We start from the raw sequence: 15,260 nt of genomic DNA on the forward strand, positions 1-15,260 counted from the left end.
TGTTCTCACAGCCAATGACAATGTTTCTGGTGCTGCTGTGTCCCCTGTATTCACAAGGTGGGCGGTCTGACCCTCCCTTTAGGTCGCAAGTGATCACATGAAAAGGTTTACTGCTTATGCGTAGATTTCCACGATATAGAGAACCCGCCTTATCACAAACATTTATGATATCGTTTTTTTCGCAATTAGCAATGAATGTATTAACTTGTTTACAGCTGTGAGTGTCCTCATTCCCATAGATCTTTCTCTTGCCCATTTCGCTGTCACATTTTTTTACTGCCATATTTTTCTCAAAATGCTGCCTGAGGAATTTCTGATATCGTGTCTCATTGGGTTGCACGTCGATCTCAGACATCACTGGCATGGCTGCCCACCCAACAGCGAGGATCAGGAACAGAACAGGACACACAGATGCCATATTTAGTTTCTGAAGACAAAAAACAAAACAGAGAAAGAGTTTCAAACATTTGAGCCAAAGTAGAACTCAAACCCAGGACCCTAAAGATACACGACCCACTGAGCCACTGCACTGCCTGAGCACTACACACTTAACACACTGTAACAAGAAGCAGCGCAAACAGCACAGCAGGTCTCCTGTTTATGTGACTGTTAGTTTAGTTAGCCTGATAAGTTCATTCTTTCCAAAAATAGACATTTTGTAAAGACTTTTAACTTTTAACTGTATTTGCACACAGAATACAAGGGTTTGTATTGTTTATATACTCACCCGGTTTGTGGTGACTCTCAGTAGTTGCAGATGTCTTGCAAATAATGTTTTTTCATAGTTCACTGAATAAGTCCCACCCCTGATAGTGCCCCTCCCACGGAGACCACATGGAAATATCACACACATATGTACATATAAACACACACACAAACTATATATATATATATATATATATATATATATATATATATACCTGTATTAGGGCTGTCAAAATTAACGGGTTAACGTGAATTAATCCATTACTCTGATTAAATTTTTTTACGCAATTAACTCACCTGCAGCACAGAATGACTCAGAATCCCTGAAATGTCTCTGTCGACGCATTTCGGGAAGTTTGTCCAAGTAGAGTTACCTTCGCACATGCGCAAATGGGCAGTTGATCTGGTAGTGACAGGCAGCAGAACCAATCAACTCAATATGGAAGATGATAAACAGCACATTGGCCCTCTTGATGGGAAATTTGAGTTTTAAAAAAAAACAAGACGGAACAGTCGACCGACATAAAGTGCAGGAAGGAATTTTCTTTTCACCGAAGCACTTCCAGCTTAAAATACCACATTCACGCAAAGCAAACGTTAGTCGTTGATGCTGCTAGCACTTTGGCTAACACGTCGCCCAGCTTGCTACAAACCACTCTCACGGAGCGACTGGGCCTCAGTAAGTCTACCTTGGACAAATTGACTAACACAATTGCCAAGAGGATTGCAACAAACTGCAGACGTATTAATATCGTCGAGGACACAGGCTTTACAAAGTTTTTGCAAGTTGCCTCTCAAGATACGTTGTACAAGGCTCCAACAAGAAGCACAATAATGTCAAAAATTCATGGACTCTATGAAACTGAAAAGGAAAAAAAGCACAAGGATTTAGCTGTAGCCAAACATGTCGCCCTGACAGGTGACTACTGGACTTCTGTGAGTAACAGTAACTATCTTGGTGTTACTGCACATCTAATTACTGCTGCATGAGAATTAATGTCCGTTTGCATGGAGAATAATGAAGACAGAGGAGCGTCACTTCGCAGAGGCTTGTGCTGAACATTTCTTAACAGAGGCATGTGGGTAGGAAATTGAAGGAAAAATCACAACTGTAGGGACTGACTGTGCACGAAACATGACAGCTGCAGCTAAACTTTTGCCATTTGAGCATATGCCTTGTGTGGCTCACATCTTACAGAGATGCATCACTGTGAGTCTTGGTGACAGTGGATTTATATACAATTTAGGCTGAAATAAAATTAATTGATTAAAGAAAATCCATTTCTTGTTTTAATAACCATTTTGTTCTTCTTTCATCTCTCCCTCTGTTTGTGTGCTTTCACTACAGGTATGCAACTGAGATTCTGGGTGGGGAATCCCTACGTTTCCTGCTCAGTGGTACTGCCTGCCCTCTGCCACCTGCATCGTGTGATGGAAACCTCTGATGATGACCCTGCATATGTAGCTAGGTTTAAAACAGCATTCCAAGAAGACCTAACCTCCCGTCAAGAAAACTATATCAACAGTGAATGGCTCAAGAATGCAACAGCTTTGCATCCTCGTTTCAAGGACTTGAAGTACCTCCCCAAGAGTGACAGAGAGAGGGTGTGGACCACACTTGGAAGACTGCTGCATGATCAATCCCCACCTCGACAGACTTGTGAAGATGAGCCACCCAAGAAAATGGGTCTTTTTCAGATGGGCTCAGATTCAGAATCAGATGAGGAGTTGCTGCCTGACAGAATCATGCACTCGTACAGAGCAGAGCCAACTATTAGTATGCAGGACTGTCCCTTGGAGTGGTGGTCAGCTCATTCAGAAGCTCATGACAAGGTGGCACTGCTGGCTTGCAAAGATCTTGCCACTCCTGCCACCACTGTTCCGTGTGAGAGACTGTTCTCAGTTGCAGGCAACATTGTAAAGAATAAGCGGTCAGCTCTCCTCTCTGACAATGTCAGGAAAGTTAGTTTGTCTTAGTAACTGGCTGAAAGAGGAGTAACAGGGTCACATTAATGTGGATAAATGTTTAGAGAAAGTTTTTTGTTAACATGAATGTTCAAGATGTTCAGTAAACATGTTAAGTGCCTATATATTCCCTTTTTTCTTGAGTCTGTTTGCTCATGCAAAATCAATGTGATTAATATAAATTAAAAATGAATTATATTTAATCGTGATTAATCAAAATTAATCCACAGCAACCCTGTGATTAATCTGATAAAAAATTTTAATCGTTTGACAGCACTATACATTCTATATACTATATATGTGTGTGTGTTTTTATTTTCTTATGAACATGAATGTTGAACTGCCATTGCATGCTATATATATAATATCATGTCTCTGTGTATATATACCCACATATCAGTTCAACATTCATGTTCATAAGAAAATAAAATAACAGAAAGCCTACCAGAAATGTAAATAATAAACAAAATGCTACTGAAAAGGAACAAACACTATTTACAGTTTTCACACTTAGTGAACCCTCTTATCTGTTCTTACTAAAAATAGCTGCATGTGTGATAAGTTCGCATTTTCTCTCCTTGGCCATGCGGCTGTCCTCTCTCCCTGCAGTCCAGCCTCATACAGTCAACCTGCACAAATAATTACAAAATTTCTATAGTATTAACTCAGTGAGGCATTTATTTCTTAGATCTTTAGCAATAAAGCTTTGCAATCTGGAGGGAGTGAAATGCAGAAAGTCACCTTCAAAGTCCCTAAAGAGAGGAACAGGGTGTGCATAACCCTTCTGTAACAGATATCATGTACTGGGTTTATTCCTATATATAAGTGAAGCATTCTTAAATAATAAATACAAGGCGAGAGGAAAAACTCAAAAGTTTTGTTCGTGCAATGAATACTTATGGTACAGTTCAAATCAGAATTTTAGATAAATATTTTTTCTTCTGTATATATATATATAGAGTTCTGTGATTGCAAAGGCAAAAATGTAGGGCATCTGGAATCTTTAATGAAGCAGCACTGCCACCTGGGGGCAAGACATCATAACAGTTATTATGTGCATCGGCTGCCTTACGTCAGTGTTTGACAAACCCTAACCCTAACTCTTACCCTAACCCTAAGCCTAACTCTTACCCTAACCCTAACCCTAACCCTAACTCTTACCCTAACCCTAACCCCTAAAACCTAACCCTAATCCTAAAATGGTGGAACTGCACATGCACAGAAAGGCTCGATAGCACATCTCGATAGGTAGCTCAACTCGTCAGAACACCGGCACCAGAGTGAGCTCGGTTCGGTAACGCTTTATATTAGGTGCACCTTCATAATGCATTCATTATGCATTTAAAGAACATTCAGTGCAGCTTCATTATGCATTCATTGAACATTCATATGCAGCATGCAAGTACACTTTAACATCCTGACATCACTTAACAGCTTTAATACATATTAATAACAAACATTACATGATTATACAATTATAATGTTTGTTATTATTATATAATGTTTGTTAATATTGTATATTACAGCTGTTAAGGGATATTAGGATGTAAAGGTGCACATGCATGATGTTTTTGAATGATTTCTGAATACTTAATGAATACATTATGAAGGTGTACTGAACGTTTTATGAATGCAATATAAAAGCATTATGAAGGTGCAGTTAACGTAAAGTGTTACCGTTTATTTGAAGATTTTTTTGTTTATTTTGATTTGGGATATTTTAAAACAGAATTTTATTCAATTTCAGTTGCACTGTTAAGAAGATGACACATTTTGCACAGTCTAGAAAGATAAATAAAGGAATATTTTAAAATAAATTTGTCTGAAGCTCATTCTGTTAAAAATCGTGAGAAAATCGTATTGTGAACTCAGAATCGTAAATCGTATCGAATTGTAAGTTGAGTGTATCGTTGAGTGTAAGCCTTTAATGTTGCTCGTCGATCTTTTCTTGTTAGAGATGAAAGAAGGCCAGACAGCTAAAGGTTTTAAGGGGTAAAAAACATTAGTCGTGTTTGTTAACGTCTTGTTTTTAATCAGCCCAAATATATTATCTATAATATATTATAATATATATGATATATTATAGCTGTAAAACACTTAGCCATCAAGTTTTTAGGGGTGAATTTAAGCACTTTAACTTTGTTTTTTACAAAGTTTAGTCAGAGTTAGGTTCTAGTATTTCGCAAGGTCTGTCGGAAACGACAGGATGGTGTTAGGAGAGGCCGGATGGTGGAACCGCTAACGCTTACAGTGGGAGGTTGTGTCCACCCATTAGCTAGATGTATCCTGCTGACAGTGTTTCCTGCGACCACCCCTGAAACAGTGGATGCAATGTTCCCCCAAAAAAGACATCAAAACAAAACAAACAAACCAAAGCAACAAGGTGGTCAAACAGATATTGCACAATGTGTTGCAAACCACCCACCAAGAACCCCAAGTTAAAAGAACTTATTAAGGGTGCGCGTCATGTGGTGAAACAACTATCGCTTCAAGGAAACAACAACATACCCGGTAGCTGTCAAATTTTTCAGACTTCATACAACCAGACCCCGCAAGTACTTCGACCGGTCCAGCGACACATCCTCCTAGCAACTTAACACAGCTAAACCCTACATGGGCACCACGCAAGCCGACAAGACAGTGCAAGCATGGTACTCTGGGTAACAGATTTGTGCATCTTGATTGTATCAGGATAAAACCAGAGAATAAAGAAGAAACTGTTGACTGTTTTTTTCTAACAGCGGGAAATCGTTAGTACAGCCCACTTCAAACAGTAACAGCCAATGAAACTAGCGAAGACTGTGCATAACCATGTTGAATACGTATTAAAACCCAGCACCCTGTGAACCAACAGTCAAGACACCGTACCCCACCTCATAGCATGCAATGGAAATGGTCAGCTGACTTTGCCAGGCCTGACATCTCCTGAAGCCACCACTCTGCGGGACCCTTCCAGGCCTCCACCAATAAGTCAAATGACCTTTGGACTGCAACTGGACAACTCACCGGAGTCTTCTCCTCCTCAACGGAGCACATCATGGGGTCCATATGGCATTCCGTGCCTTCCACCTCCACCCCCGAGTCCTAAATGGGCTCAATGGCCAACGTCTGCTGCTGTGACCCCGCATGATTGTCCTGATTTCATGGACACATCGTGGGACCCAGCCCTGAAAATGATGCTGTCGCTTGGTGAGGTTTGCAAACTTTTTGATGCGCTGTGTTTAGCGGAGGATTCTGTGGCATGACAACGTAATTATAATTAAAGGGACACTCGCATATATTCTGGATCGAATAATCAAAGAGGATATGCAGGGCGACTGTCTCAGGTGCGCTGTGAACCACCCAAGCCAGTGTCGACATTCGTGTCCGTACGATCCTGATGCATTTCACTTTAACAAATTTGAAATGTTGTCCAAAAAACTGTATAGGCCATGGCTTAAAAATGTCATCATGAAAATGGTCATGATGTTCCACCCCCTGTGAAAGTACAAGGTGCTGTCAAGGCAATCATAGGTGACCATAAACATGAAATAAATGTATGGGAGAAATTGTGTGTTTTGAAACGTGATGTTGAAGAGAAAGATTATGAGTGTGCTGTAGATGCGGCAATTAATGATTTCTGGGTCATGCACCAGATCAATCAGTCTCTGGCGTGGGTGTAAACATTGAACTGTTTATAACTGTTTGCAGTTGACTCAGGTCTGTCCCATTTTGAAATCGTCATTGGCAATTTTCCAAACTGCAGCCAAAAAAAGCCAGGGCAAAACACCTCTCTGACTTATTTAGTAAACAATCAGACAGGCCCAAGGTTTTCTTTAGTACAATAAACTCAGTTGTCAAGCCCTCAGTTTCCCCAGATATTGAAGCCTCCACTGATGTTTGTGAGAAATTCTTCAAGTTTTTCATTAGCAAAATTGACAACATCAGATCACAGTTCCCTCTCCCTTCACCTGCTATGTTACAAGGTGGCTTTGGTGTACAGTAACTGCCTCACTCCACCAATTTCAACCTTTGTCCCTTGTTGAGCTTAGTGATTTAGTGAAGCCTATGAAACCTACTTCATCCCCTTCCAATATAATCAAGGATGCATTTGATACAATTGGCCCCAGTATTCAGGTGATTATTAATTCATGCCTTGTATCTGGCATCATCCCTGCATGTTTTAAGCATGCGGTTGTCCAACCCCTGCTTAAAAAACATAATCTTGATGTTAATTGCCTACAAAATTGTTGTTTCTGTATCCCCCCCCCTTTTGTTTTTTTGTTTTTTCCTTCACGGTACTAGGACGGGTGAGTTCGGAGCAGCCACAATCTTTGCTCTTGAATTTAATGTAAAATAAAGTTGTCATCTGAAGAGGGGGGGTGGTGGTGGGCAATAAAAATTTTTTTTTTTAAATTACCGCCCCATCTCCAAGCTTCCCTTTCTTTCTAATTGCTTGAAAAAGCTGTTCTCTCTCAGCTGCTCCCCTTTTTAAACATGCATAACATTCTTGAACCCTTTCAATCTGGTTTTAGAGCCCTTCACAGTACAGAAACAGCCTTACTCAAAGTGACTAATGATCTGCTGCTCACTTTAGACTCAGGTGATAATGCAGTCCTGATTTTATTGGACCTTAGTGCCGCCTTTGACACTGTGGATCATAATATTCTTCTCGCTCGCTTAGAACATTGGGTAGGTATCGGGGGGACAGCACTTCACTGGTTCAGCTCTTATCTTAAACAGAGGACATTTTCTGTGTCCATTGACCAGTTTTCCTCATCCACTGCTCCTGTCTCCTATGGGGCCCCGCAGGGGTCCATCTTGGGCCCAGTGCTTTTCTGCTTGTACATACTCCCCCTTGGTGACATCATTAGAAAATATAATATCTCTTTTCATTTTTATGCAGATGACTCTCAATTGTACCTTCCACTAAAATCCTCTGACTCGGTTCAACCTCTGCTGGACTGTCTTGAAGACGTTAAAGCTTGGATGTCAAATAACTATCTCCAGTTAAACAGTGATAAAACTGAAGTCATTATCTTTGGTTCTCCTAAATCATTTAACACTGTGGCTGACAAATTAGGTCACCTTACCCCATATTTTAAATCCCATGCCAGAAACTTAGGGGTCATTCTGGACTCAGGGCTCTGTCTTGACTAGGGTTGCAAAGGGATGGAAAATTTCCAGAAACTTTGCAGAATATTTCCATTCCATGGGAAGATAAGCTGGGGAATTTTGGAAATACTACAAATTGGAAACTTTCCATGGGAATATATGGGAATTAACAGGAAAATTTCCAGAATTTTGCAACCTTAGTCTTGACAGACAAATAAGCTTTGTTGTCAAAAACAGTTTTTATCAGGTATGAATCATCTCCCACATCAAATCATTCCTATCTTATAATGACCTGGAAAAAGTAATCCATGCCTTCATTACATCTTGGCTAGATTACTGCAATTCCCTCTACCTTGGCCTCCCCTTGTCTTCATTAACGCGTCTGCAGCGGCGAGACTGTTGACTGGAACAAGGAAGCGGGAACATATCACCCCTGTTTTGGCTTCCCTGCATTGGCTCCCCATCCATTTTAGAATTCAGTTCAATTCAATTTAAATTTACTCATTGTTTTCAAAGTTTTAAATGGGCAGGGCCCTGCTTACATTATTGACCTTCTCCAGCCTTATTCAGTCCCTAGGTCTCTTAGGTCCTCTAACACAGGACTTCTACATGTGCCACGGTCACTTCTGAAACAGAAAGGTGATAGGGCCTTTGCTGTGGCTGCTCCTCGCCTATGGAACCAGTTACCCTCAGATATTAGATGTGCCCCCTCTGTTCCCGTCTTTAAATCTAGATTAAAATCTCACCTCTATTCACAGGCTTTCCTATAGCCCTAATTCTCTCATTTCCTGTGTCCTAGTGTGTCTATTCTTGTATGACCTGTTCTGCTTGTCTGCATTTTTTTGTTTAATTAGTCTTTTTTTTTTTTTTTGTAAATTTTTAATTTAATTTTATTTTATTTTATTATTTATTGGTGTACAGCACTTTGGTCAGCAATAGCTGTGTTTAAATGTGCTTTTAAATACATTTTACTTACTTACTTACTATTCAAAAATGTGGTTGGATATTTTTTACTTGCTTGTAATATTTCTAAATAAATGATCGGATTCAAAAACATTGTGTCATTATTGCTAGAGGTTCACGATGGATAACAAGCACTTGAAACATGTTTATTATACACCATCAAATCCAGGGTCATTTGGAGGTACCGACAGACTATACAGGTCACTGATAAATGAAGAACATAGGTGTAATACAAATAAAAAGCAAGTTGCATCATGGTTAACTGGAGATGTACACTCACCTAAAGGATTATTAGGAACACCATACTAATACGGTGTTTGACCCCCTTTCGCCTTCAGAACTGCCTTAATTCTTGGTGGCATTGATTCAACAAGGTGCTGAAAGCATTCTTTAGAAATGTTGGCCCATATTGATAGGATAGCATCTTGCAGTTGATGGAGATTTGTGGGATGCACATCCAGGGCACGAAGCTCCCGTTCCACCACATCCCAAAGATGCTCTATTGGGTTGAGATCTGGTGACTGTGGGGGCCATTTTAGTACAGTGAACTCATTGTCATGTTCAAGAAACCAATTTGAAATGATTTGAGCTTTGTGACATGGTGCATTATCCTGCTGGAAGTAGCCATCAGAGGATGGGTACATGGTGGTCATAAAGGGATGGACATGGTCAGAAACAATGCTCAGGTAGGCCGTGGCATTTAAACGATGCCCAATTGGCACTAAGGGGCCTAAAGTGTGCCAAGAAAACATCCCCCACACCATTACACCACCACCACCAGCCTGCACAGTGGTAACAAGGCATGATGGATCCATGTTCTCATTCTGTTTACCCCAAATTCTGACTCTACCATTCGAATGTCTCAACAGAAATCGAGACTCATCAGACCAGGCAACATTTTTCCAGTCTTCAACTGTCCAATTTTGGTGAGCTCGTGCAAATTGTAGCCTCTTTTTCCTATTTGTAGTGGAGATGAGTGGTACCCGGTGGGGTCTTCTGCTGTTGTAGCCCATCCGCCTCAAGATTGTGCATGTTGTGGCTTCACAAATGCTTTGCTGCATACCTCGGTTGTAACGAGTGGTTATTTCAGTCAAAGTTGCTCTTCTATCAGCTTGAATCAGTCGGCCCATTCTCCTCTGACCTCTAGCATCAACAAGGCATTTTCGCTCACAGGACTGCCGCATACTGGATGTTTTTCCCTTTGCACACCATTCTTTGTAAACCCTAGAAATGGTTGTGCGTGAAAATCCCAGTAACTGAGCAGATTGTGAAATACTCAGACCGGCCCGTCTGGCACCAACAACAATGCCACGCTCAAAATAGCTTAAATCACCTTTCTTTCCCATTCTGACATTCAGTTTGGAGTTCAAGAGATTGTCTTGACCAGGGCCACACCCCTAAATGCATTGAAGCAACTGCCATGTGATTGGTTGATTAGATAATTGCATTAATGAGAAATTGAACAGGTGTTCCTAATAATCCTTTAGGTGAGTGTATATACATTACATAAGCCACCGAGACTGAACTTTAGAAGAAACATAGTCTTTGTGACTAATATTGATTCTCAGTGGCAAGCTGACTTTCAATTACAAGTGCGTGTCCCTAACCATTAACCCACCACTGTTGCCGAGTGCCTGTCTAGAGTGCCCCTGGTGTATGGGTTAAAAGATTATGATAGTGATATCATAGATGGGACATTTTACGATAATGAGTTACAAAAGATCAGACTAGACAAAGATAAAAGCTTCAAAGTTGAGAAAATCATGGCAGAGAAAATGCAGCGTGGCAAAAAAATGTTTTTAGTGAAGTGGTTAGGGTGGCCAGACAAATTTAATAACTGTGTTCCCGCTAATCAAGTAGTAGATGTACAGTATAAGTGCAGCGACCTGTGTTTGGCGGGGTACAGATGCACTAAAGGCAGCCATGGAGGAAAGCGGTATTTACGTCACTCTCCCAAGCAATGCTTCAATGGATGTTTTTCTGCACAATACCATATCTTGCTACACAACAAAACTAGCCAAGCCAATTGATCTGAATGGTAAATGGGAAGTTGGATTAACGGAGATTCAGTACCCGCATACCTGGGATTCACTGACAGAAGAAGACACTCTATTTACAGACACTGTATGCAATACAAACTAAAGGTATGAAGAGTATGAAATGCCCCGTGATGTCACTGTTGTAGAGCTGTTTGACTTAGCTAAGCTGGGTCAAAAGGTTTTACTTAGCAACACGTGATCGAGCTTCTTCAGGGGATACTGAGAGTTCAGACCAATCCACTGAACAATACGGAGACTGTTACTTAACAAGTGTGACCCATTTGTCATCTGATGATGAAAAACAGTTCCAGGGGAGGATCCTGACTACAACTCTGAAGGTACTCTTCCCACAGATGAACCTCAAGAAGATACCATCCCAGTCAACAGAGGCAGCACATCTGGTAACTCACCAAGATCCTGCTCCAAAGGTGCTAAGACTGCATTGTGTCAACATCATTCATGATATGGTAGAACAGTTCAAAGATGCCAGTGTTGTTAAAGCCAACCTATCAGTTACCGTTGTTGATGAAAGTGGTGTTGATGCATCAGGTGTTGCCCGGGATGCATATTCAGATTGTTGGGAAACATTTTTCCTGAATTGTGCAGATGGGGAAACTGAATATGTCCCAGCAATACGTAGAATTTTACTAAAAGGATACAGGGATCATGGTTCGAATTACAGGGGGTACTGTACCCCCCGATCAAGACCCAGACCCCCCCAAAAGAGACAAAAATAGCAGTTTGGAAAATGTGTTATTTTACAACCCTCATTTATTCGTTTAAGTGTTTCATTGACTAATGCAAGCTGACGTCTTTATAAGTTGAATTACTTACCATTGTCCTTCTGAGGCCGGTGTTCTGTCGAGTTGAGCTACTTTGTTGAGGTAAGTTACCGTAGTGCTAATCAATAGCCCTAACCGTAGCTTACCTCGACAAAGTAGCTCATCTCTACAGAACAGCGGTACAGTCAATGTTAGCGATGTTAACTAGCAAGATAAGCTAACTTCTCTATTTAAACCAGGCTTATTTGGTGAGGCTTATTTTGATCATGGTCATTTTCCAAGGAGATGAACTCCCTTTGTTTTCATTCTCATTTTATCATGAATAAATCGTGCCTTTCTGAAATTAATTAGCCACTTAGCCTGTGTGGTTTGTTATTAGGCTAATGTTAATGCATAAGAAGGTCTAACGTTATGCTCTGAAAAAACATTACTATAAGTGAAACCTACAGTATAGGGGCAACGTAAAAAAAAAACTAGTTAGCAAATAATAAGCCCTATTATTTGAATTTTAGTGGTATTGATTCTGCACTCCACAATTTCATATTTATAGACATTTTTAGAAGCTTCATCTGATAGCCCAGATACTGTTTTGTTAAATATAGATTAGATTTTATTCACAGACACACTATGAGGAAAAGCAAAGATGGAGACATCAGACACTTTTTGGTGGTAAAAGAAGAGTAAGTAGGAAATATTAGTGTTAAGTGTTAAGAGCTGCAGAACATTACACTAAAAGTATAGGTGCAGTTTTGCAAACTGTTAATGTGTATGAAGGAAAGTGGAGGTCAGCAGAAGGCAGGAGAGGCACAGGAGCAGGGAGATGGCAGGATGAGGACAGTATGCAGGACAGTGAGCAGGCAGCAGGGAGATGGCAGGATGAGGACAGTGAGCAGGACAGTGAGCAGGCAGCAGGAAGATGGCAGGATGAGGACAGTGAGCAGGACAGTGTGCAGGACAGTGAGCAGGCAGCAGGAAGATGGCAGGATGAGGACAGTGTGCAGGACAGTGAGCAGACAGCAGGGAGATGGCAGGATGAGGACAGTGAGCAGGACAGTGAGCAGGCAGCAGGAAGATGGCAGGATGAGGACAGTGTGCAGGCAGCAGGAAGATGGCAGGATGAGGACAGTGTACAGGCAGCAGGAAGATGGCAGGATGAGCACAGTGAGCAGGGAGCAGGGAGATGGCAGGATGAGGACAGTGTGCAGGACAGTGAGCAGGCAGCAGGAAGATGGCAGGATGAGGACAGTGAGCAGGACAGTGAGCAGGCAGCAGGAAGATGGCAGGATGAGGACAGTGTGCAGGCAGCAGGAAGATGGCAGGATGAGGACAGTGTGCAGGACAGTGAGCAGGCAGCAGGAAGATGGCAGGATGAGGACAGTGTGCAGGACAGTGAGCAGGCAGCAGGAAGATGGCAGGATGAGGACAGTGTGCAGGACAGTGAGCAGGCAGCAGGAAGATGGCAGGATGAGGACAGTGAGCAGGACAGTGTGCAGGCAGCAGGGAGATGGCAGGATGAGGACAGTGTGCAGGACAGTGAGCAGGCAGCAGGAAGATGGCAGGATGAGGACAGTGTGCAGGACAGTGAGCAGGCAGCAGGAAGATGGCAGGATGAGGACAGTGTGCAGGCAGCAGGGAGATGGCAGGATGAGGACAGTGTGCAGGACAGTGAGCAGGCAGCAGGGAGATGGCAGGATGAGGACAGTGTGCAGGACAGTGAGCAGGCAGCAGGGAGATGGCAGGATGAGGACAGTGTGCAGGACAGTGAGCAGACAGCAGGAACATGGCAGGATGAGGACAGTGTGCAGGACAGTGAGCAGACAGCAGGAACATGGCAGGATGAGGACAGTGTGCAGGACAGTGAGCAGGCAGCAGGAAGATGGCAGGATGAGGACAGTCTGAAGGACAGTGAGCAGGCAGCAGGAAGATGGCAAGATGAGGACAGCGCGCAGGACCAAGAGGTGAGTTAGAAATTAGGCTGAGCTTTAAGATCTACTGTATCATCAAGACAGATGTTAGCCTAATGGGCAAATATGTATTTCTGAAGGCTGTTGGAGCTCGGGGGACTGAGAGGGCAGGAATAACACCAGACTGCTGGACCAGACCAGGCTGTTTGTAAATGTATAGGCTTATTACTTTTACTAGTATACTTCTTCTAGGATAATTCCTGGGAGTTATCAAAACCAAATTCTTTTGTATAGGGATAAGGATAAAGAGATCTTCTGTATTGATTCTCATTGTGTCGCATGTCCAGACCATGTCCGTGTGTTGCATACATGTTAGTAAACACTCCTACCACATCTTGCACTCTTAACATTGATCCTGGTGGCGACTATTCGTATTGACGCGGTAGCGGACCATAATGGTCATAGAAGTGTTATGAAGGCAGTACCCCCCAATTATGGAGGGGTAATTCGCACTCTGGTTGTTATGCATGAGTCTTGTGTTAATTTATGTAGCATCTTGGTCCGAGATAAATATTCCTTCGTTTTTAACTGTGTACTGTTCTAAACTGTGTATGGTTAAAAATGACATGAAAGATCTACTTGACTCGACCACAGGACTAACAGTACCTTGTGGTTATTGAAGAAAACAGGAAGTCTCATATTTTCATTTCTATATCCATCCATTTTCTGAAACCACTAGTCCTATTCAGGATCATGGGGGGAGGGGGTCTGGAGCCTATCCCAGAGGCTATGGGTGCAAGGCAGGGAACAACCCATGATGGGGTCCCAACCCACCACAGGGCTCACTGACACACATACATTCACATGGTATCTCCAACTAGCCTCAGCATGTTAGCACACACACATAGACACATACACACACACACTTATAACATGCCTATTAGCCTACCTCTAATTGGACTCCCTGTCAATTATCGGTTGCAGGAGAACTAACGCCTTTGTGCAAATTAATATACAGCATTAGCAGACAGAAATATTGCTGTTCTATACCAGAACATAGTGTAGGATGAAAGGCCCCTGCAAACTACAGCAATTTAGGGACACCTGTTATCATATATTGATAAAATAATATTTTATTATATGTATATAGGAAATTTGTCTCTTCCCCTACCCCATCTTGCTCAGGTGTCACAGCACAGGATCAACTATTGTGTGGCTATGCCTGGAGTCAGGGGTTAAGGGCTTTGCTCAAGGGCCCACAGACATGTGACTGTTTTTTCAAGGCCAGGAAAGTCCGGAAAATGAGGAAAAATAACAGGCCAATGATGCCAAAGCAAAGACAGCATATCACTCCCTTTGTGGCTAAATTTGACTCCCACTAATTTCAAGTTGAGACGGCAGCTCCTACTGCATCTGCAAGCGCCATCATCTTGTCCTGCACTGAGACCAGCTCCTTGCTGAGGGCAGCCAGCTCTTTGGTATACCGGTCGGTAACAGCCTTAACCGAGACAATATCTTTTTGGAGCGACTAGAAAGTCAGTCGTCAGTACATTCATATCAGCATGGAGTTCACTGTGATTTTGTTGGATGAAACCATCAAGTGAGCTCCTCTGCTCAGGTGTGAAACTTTCCATCTCCATGAGGAAACTTTCCATCTCCACGAGGACAGGGGCCATAGGAGGAAGAAAGGCGTCCTCACTGGAGCCACCCTCAGTGCGAGGAGCTTTCCTCTCTGAACTGTAAAGGGATGAACGAGATCTAGGCTACAAAACAGCCATCAGGAGAGACACCCGAGTAAGTAGTGCATT

The 15,260-nt window shown here is 42.2% G+C and overlaps 2 pseudogenes; both read left to right on the forward strand.

Moving 5' to 3' along the window:
• Positions 1-1,033: 1,033 nt before the first annotated feature.
• Positions 1,034-2,090, forward strand: LOC140593247 (uncharacterized; annotated as a pseudogene).
• LOC140593264 (uncharacterized) lies at positions 2,058-2,793 on the forward strand (annotated as a pseudogene).
• The last annotated feature ends 12,467 nt before the right edge of the window (positions 2,794-15,260 follow it).

This window comes from Paramormyrops kingsleyae, chromosome 10 (assembly GCF_048594095.1).
Source record: "Paramormyrops kingsleyae isolate MSU_618 chromosome 10, PKINGS_0.4, whole genome shotgun sequence".
NCBI classification, from domain to species: domain Eukaryota; kingdom Metazoa; phylum Chordata; class Actinopteri; order Osteoglossiformes; family Mormyridae; genus Paramormyrops; species Paramormyrops kingsleyae.